This window comes from Clarias gariepinus, chromosome 9 (genome assembly GCF_024256425.1).
Source record: "Clarias gariepinus isolate MV-2021 ecotype Netherlands chromosome 9, CGAR_prim_01v2, whole genome shotgun sequence".
Taxonomy (NCBI): Eukaryota; Metazoa; Chordata; class Actinopteri; order Siluriformes; family Clariidae; genus Clarias; species Clarias gariepinus.
This window is the reverse complement of record NC_071108.1, coordinates 1,550,710-1,558,326: the sequence shown is the minus strand read 5'-3', so window position 1 is coordinate 1,558,326 and position 7,617 is coordinate 1,550,710.

The following is a 7,617-nucleotide window of genomic DNA, read 5'->3' as shown; positions in this document are numbered from 1 at the left end:
AGTATACTGTATATCCATCAATCCATGTAGGAACCTTTGTAGTCCAAATAGGGACCGTGGAGGCCAACGGTGACCGTTGTATTTATTCCAATATAAACGATGATGATAGGTCCTCCGGTCAATATTCACACACTATGGGCAATTTTGGAAAGACAATTAGCCTAATTTGCATTTGCATGGGAGGAAACCCACCAAGCACGGAGAGAACATGCAAACTCCATGTACATAGGCCTGAGGTCAGAACCAAACCCACAACCCTGGAGTTGCTAAACCACAGTGCGAACCACAAAGCCGCTGCGCCACCCATATATATTATGACCAATATATGTTAGAATAATAAATCTAAATAGATATAACATTATTTTTTCATGATGCAGTCTGCTGCATAAATAAGATTTACATGTGATGAATATGTGATGTATGTGCACCTTGATCCTAAAAAGATTAAATAAAATAAACCCTTTCTCAGCGACATGGCAGCTTAGTGGTTAGCTTTGTCCCCTTACACCTCCAGGGTTGAGGGTTCGGTTCCCACTTTGGGTCTGTGTTTGCATGTTCTCTCTTTGCTTGGTGGGTTTTCTCCGGGTACTCTGGTTTCCTCCCACAGTCTAAAGACATGCAGATAAAGCTAATTGGCGTTCCCAAATTGCTCATAGTGAGTGAATGAATGTGTGTATGTGTGTGTACCCTGCCTCATGCCCTAAGTCTTTTGGGATAGGCTCCAGGCCCCCCGTCCCACCCGGTATACAGAATAAAGCGGTATAGACGATGAGTGAGTAGACTAAAGGTGTTTAACAACACTACCTAAACTCTCCCCTTAGATATTCATCAGCTTTAAGAGCTTTATTTTCACATGACACAAGACAGTGAGATTCTTAGTTTGCTCACTTTTCATGTGCTGTGAAAGAAAATCCACAATAAAATGAAGATAAAGTGTATAAATGTGTATAAAAGAGTCAGATACAAATAATAATAATTAAAATAACTTAAATGCACTGTTGTTGAGATGAAGCACCGGATGACATCATGGAAAAAAAATATGCAAAATTATTGTGTATAACTAATATAATAAATACATTAGAATAATAAATATAAAAACATTACATTTGTAGTAATTTAATAATATAGGGAACAAAAGCACTGTATTCAAGTCTCTCTCTCTTTCTTTCTCTCTCTCTCTCTCTCTCTCTCTCACACACACACACACACACACAGTCAGTGTAAAAGGATAAAAATATCTTATGTACAAAATGTTTTGTTGAGATGTTTTATTCAGACGGTGACAGAAGTTTGAGTCATAGAGTGAGTTTGTTGTTCCGGCAGCGGTTTTATTGATAAGTGATGCAACAGAAAATGAAAATCTTTTACAAGAAGTAAAAGAGAGGTTTTATTTTATTTTTTAGCATCGAGGTGCACATACATCACATAATCATGTACATTTGTTAATGCAGCAGACATGAAAACATGCCTAAACATTGTTCACTACATTTACTTAATGTAACCAAGACGGCATTTAACGAATGTATTTATTTATTTATTTATTTATTTATGTATTTCTCCCCCTCCAGTAGTTTCTGTTCTAAAGCACCCGAGGACCGTTCTCCACTCAGCAACACAAACGAGCCACGTTACAGTACATTCATTACAGAGACTCAGTGGGGGTACAAACTTTTGAGCAGAGAACCTCTGACTGAGAACCTTAAATGTACTGTTGTTGAAAGAGACTGAGGAGGAGCTTCTTCCCGCAGACGATAAGGTCTCTCAACCACAACACAACACAGGACTAATTCCGTCTTTTTGTAACATCTGACACTGACTGGGCATCCATGGCCACTCTGGACACATTCATGCACACTCTGCACTACATATTTATATTTTTATATTTTCATTTATATTTTCATCTATGGACCACTGCACAAATCACTTTAATAAGACACTTTACGAAGTCACTTTTTATGCATATTTGCACACCAGAGCCATTTCAAAACTTTTACATTTCTGTTTTGACAAATTTCTATTTAAATTTTTCCCCTATATTTATATATTTGTTATATTGATATTCTGTTCTTATTTGTAAAGTATATTTTACTTTGTACTTTTCACTAGTAAATCTTGTTTTCTAACGTATTTATTTTATTACAGTATATTTTACTAGTTAATATTATTAACGTATTTCTTTTATTCATATTTAGACCCTGAGGCGGGAATTGACTCCGTACGAGTGGAATTTAATTTCACACTCATAAGTGCGTATTAAAAATGTACAGCGCCACCTGTTGAATTTTAAAATTAATGATTTTTACGAAGTAATATTTTTTTTATGATATAAGGGCGTTTTCCTTTTAAATTAGCATCTTTTCTCGTCCCGTGGGCTGATTGTGATGAAACAAAGCCTATATGTTCCCTCAAGCTTGACGAAATACATCTGTGAAATTCCCATTAATTATTAATTTATCATATTAATTATTCATTCAGAAGTTTTTACGTGATGCGTGCACAAACAAACAGACAAACAGACAAAAATTACCCAAAACATCTTGATGTGTTTTATTACTTGTCTTACGTCCCCACAAACAATTTTTTTGCAAATATCTTTACGGTACAGACACACCCACTTTTATGTATAGATTGTATAGTTATATAAAACATCGGACAGAGAAGAAACCTTAGAACAAAGGACATTAGTCTGTTAGTGAAACATGTAACCTTTAAAAGAAAGAAAAAAAGAACCTTTGTGACCATTTTTATTGTGTAATTTTTAATGGAGATTTAACTTATTAAATTTTTCCCATATAAATGAATGAGATCTTTAACGCACAAATAAAACTTTGTTAAAGATAAACATGCTGTAGAGTAATTACATAATTACACCTGATCCATCACAGGTAAAGAAAAACTGTGTGAGGGACACTGGGGGGGGGCGCACTGGGAGGACACTGGGGGGGCACTGGGAGGACACTGGGGGGCACTGGGAGGACACTGGGGGGACACTGGGGGGCACTGGGAGGACACTGGGGGGACACACTGGGACACTGGTGGGACACTGCACTGGGGGACACTGGGGGACACTGGGACACTGGGGGGGCACTGGGAGGACACTGGGGGACACACTGGGACACTGGGGGGACACTGGGGGACACACTGGGGGGGACACTGGGGGGCACTGGCGGGACACTAGGGGGACACTGGGGGGGGCACTGGGACACTGGGAGGACACTGGGGGGGCACTGGGACACTGCGGGGACACTAGGGGGACACTGGGGGGGCACTGGGACACTGGGAGGACACTGGGGGGGCACTGGGACACTGGGGGGGCACTGGGAGGACACTGGGGGACACACTGGGACACTGGGGGGACACTGGGGGGGCACTGGGGGGCACTGGGACAGGGCTCATTATTCATCAGCTCTGATTGGCCTAAATAATTCATACTGGACTCAGTGTCGCCTCCTGCTGGCGTAGACGATAGTGTGTGTGTGTGTGTGTGTGAGAGAGAGAGAGAGAGAGAGTGTGAGAGAGCCGCAGCTCGTGTCCATCACCCGTCAGTCTGCGCGTTCACACACTGTCCCTCAGTGTGTGTGTGTGTGTGTGTGTGTGTGAGATCCCGGACATCAGATGGATTTATGAATCGGATGCCGGCGCGAGGTCCCAGATGTGCGCGCGACTCTGTTGTGCAGGTAAACACACACACACACAGACACAGACACACACACACAGAGTTCCATCACTGCGTTTTATGTACATTTGGCTCAGTTAGTTAATTCATTAATTGATTGATTGATTGATTGATCCTATGATGAAGCTTCACAGTGTGTGTGAGTGTGTGTGTGTGTGTGTGACTCATATGCTCTTTAGTCAACCTGTCTGAGTTCAATACCTATATTAAGTCCGCACACGCACTCACACACACACACACGCACACACACACACCATGATGGGTTTATCTGATGTGTGTTGTGTGAAGGTGATGTGGGTCAGTCTGTGGATTCGGACACTTCAGTAACTGTCTTTGGTTTTTACAAGATGAAAATTAAATTCTATCTGTCTGTCTCTATTATGTTCATATACACTAATTTATAGGAATAAATATTATTATTATTATTATTATTTATTTGATTATATATTATATAGATATAGATCGATTTTATCCTGTAAAAACCGAACAGAGTTACTTGCCTGTCCGAATCCAATTATTTATAATTATTATTAATTATTATTTATTTAATAAAATATTTATATCTCTGAAACACACACACACACACACACACACACTGAAAACCTTGGCATAACCTGAGGCTATATTTACTACAGAATTACAGTATAATTTGAATGAACTCGATCCCTGACTCTGATCCTAAACATTTCATTACATCATCACTGATCAGCTATTGAGGGTCACAAACCATCAGGTAAAGGTAGGGTGTCAGAGCTAGCCCAAAAGCAGTGTGTGTTATGATGTGCAGTGGGCGTGTTTTATTTTAAAGACAGTTTCAGTTTATTATACAGTTAGGGCCGGGCAGATGATGTATGGTTTAGTTTCTGATGGGCCCAGCAGGGGCACTCCACGAGTGGGGATGTCCTGTCACTACCGCACTCTGACTCACTCCACGTTGGATTACGCAACATCATGACGGGACAGCAGGTGAATTATAGGACGTCAGCGTTCCACTCATTCAGTGTGAGCGAGCTGGTTTAGAAACGTCACATTTAACACTTGTCGAGTCAGAGACTGCATTAGTGTGAATGTACCACTGCCTTCACTCGGGTTTACAGATTAATGAGCGAACACGCTCTCAATCAACTTCACCAGGGAGGGGAGAAAGTGTTGGTTGCTTGGCAACATTTGACTCTAAACCCTGTATAAAGTATTTTTTGGAGCAGAGATTGAAGAAACCAAATTAGAATACACAAACATAAAAACACAGTCTGATGCGGTGTATAAAATGAATATGATATTTGTGTTCCTGGGTTTATTAAAGGAGATCCCCACGCTACACTACTACTACTACTAATAATAATATTGGGCCATATTTATTATTTTGTAAGGATCAGGCTATAGGAATATAAAACTTAGGCAGAAAGATTCAGTCCTTTATGAAGGCGTTTGGGGAAGAAAGGGGTGCAGCACTCTGCTACTAATGTCTGTGTTAAACGATTGTATTTAATTCATTTTTATTCTGTTTTAAAGTCAGGAGTTCACATCTGGATTCTCTTAAATAGTATCACAAAACAGCGATTGTATCAGTCAGTTAGTGTTGCTGAATTGAACATCCTTTCCTGATTACCAGAAACAGTGTGTGTGTGTGTGTGTGTGTGTGTGTGCGTGTGTGTCTTTCATCCTCCTGGTTGTTTCTAAACGAGCGGTTCTTTAATGAAGATCACAGAAGTGAAATCGTTCACTTTCAATCGTGTGTTGGGACGGGCCTGCGTGCTTCTGCGTCGTCATGGAGACGAGGGTCAGAACAAAATCCATGCATTTTTTTGTGCATCTTTTTTTAGTGCTAATTGGTCTTTTGATGAAGCGTGAGGGTGGGTTTACGGCCGCTTCAGAAAAGAGAGGAATTTACTGTGTGCTTCAGTTCAGCACAGAACCTTCAGTACAGACTTCACCTACTGTAGAACAAAAAAAAAAAAACGTTTCCTGATAATAATACATCATTATAATTATCCTAATCTAATCTTCTGTTATGTTATAATTAGTGCTGTCAATCAATTACAAATGTATATTTTATGTTTTGTGTAATTAATCACGATTAATTACAATCTTGTTTTGAAGTAAAGAAATGCACAACAAACTAACCAGAGGAAATGGATTATGCAGTTTTATAAAATCTTAAACATTCACGTTTAACGTGAATAACGTTTTAAAATCTCCCGAATTGGACCGGCACCGCATGCAGCGTCTGGTTAGAATGGGGCGAGGCAACCCGCTCGAATCCAGATCGTCAGATCCGAAAACAAACAACCTAGAGCCTTAGTCACCTGAGCCACCGCTCACACAGATTAGTTTAATGTGTTCTTTGGTTTCATACAAACTTCCATCTAGAAGCTTTTAATAATGAAACTTGTTGTTCAGCACCTGGTGATGTTACAAGTCGTCTTATTATCGGTGTTAAACCTGCCATTATTACACACAGTCGTCTTTTTAATTTGCATTCATAAAAAAAAGTAATGCCATAAAATAAATAAAAAATCATCTAAATTAATCACATGCGATAATATTGACAGCCCTAATACAATATACTCCTCCTCTTCCTTTTCTTCCTCCTTCCTCCTCCTCTTCTTCCTCCTTCCTCCTCATCCTCCTCTCCCTCCTTCTCCTTCCTCCTTCCTTCTTCTCCTCCCTCCCTCCCTCCCTCCCTTCTCCCCCTCCTTCTCCCCCTCCTCTTTCCTCCTTCCTCCTCTTCCTTCTCTTCCTCCTCCTTCCGCCTCCTTCCTCCTCCTCCTCCTCCTCTTCCTCATCTGTGCCTCTCACTCTGATTTCTGAGATTAAATCACAGCCATTTCTGCTGACCACAGAGCCAGGCGATGTTCAAGAGGCCTAGCCCTCAAAAGAAAAAAGGTCTCTTTTCACTATTTTCCACAGCTACGCCTTAAGCAGCAGAAAAGCGGCTCTTGGCTGGAGAGATGCATTAAAGGTTTCGAGCCGAGCCTGCGAGCATTAGCGGGCGTGAAATGATGGAGCCGTTGTTGGAGTGTAATTGCTGCATGATTAGGCCCAGAGCTCCGACTCCAGGAGAAAATGTTCAGAGAGGCTGAAAAATATCAAGAGACTTTTATTTTAATGGTTTGAATACTTCACGGCCCACCTGGGGGGGGGTTTACCGCCCGAAACACACACCTCTATGAAAAACAGACTATCAGTGTGGAGGTCAAGGGTTTGATCATTTAACTGTAATAATAAACTTTAGGTTCAGTGCAGTTTTTATTAGAGTTCTGTAATTCTAGTAAACAACGGTAATGATGACGATAAACACAAACCTGCCTGGGTAAAGTAATAAAGAAATAAAGGAAGAAAATCAGAATAGAAATATGAGATTTTCATCAAGACAACGACGACAGCGCGTCTCCCCCTCATAACACCTCGAGCTATCAGTTAGTGTTTGTGTTTTTATTTATTCAGTTTATTTCAGCTCCACCTGATGAAGGTCTGAGAGTGAAGAGGAACACTGCAGCTATTAACCACACTGTAAGGAATAAAACACAGCAGGGCTGTTAGAGGGAAAACGCCATCCACAGGGTGGTGTAGTGAAGCTGAGTTACTGTTACAGACCCGAGGGGGATTATTTACAGCCCCGAGTGTTTCACCAACAAGTACAATTTCATATTTATGTAAAAAAATGTCTAATTCCTTATTCTTTTATAGTTAAATTAAACATTATGGAAAATCGGTTCCTATACACTTGTTTAATCAACAGTCATTTTGTATTCTCTCTCTGCACATTAATAAGACTATAAACATGTATATATTCGGTCAAAACATGGTATCGGTGCTAAAAAGTGTCCCAAGTGTCTCACAGAGAAAAAAAAAGAGAATTTTCAGACCCTATAACACCATTTTTCTATAATACTTAGCGCTTCTTATCTCCTGATCCACGTTACATTTTTTTGTAAATA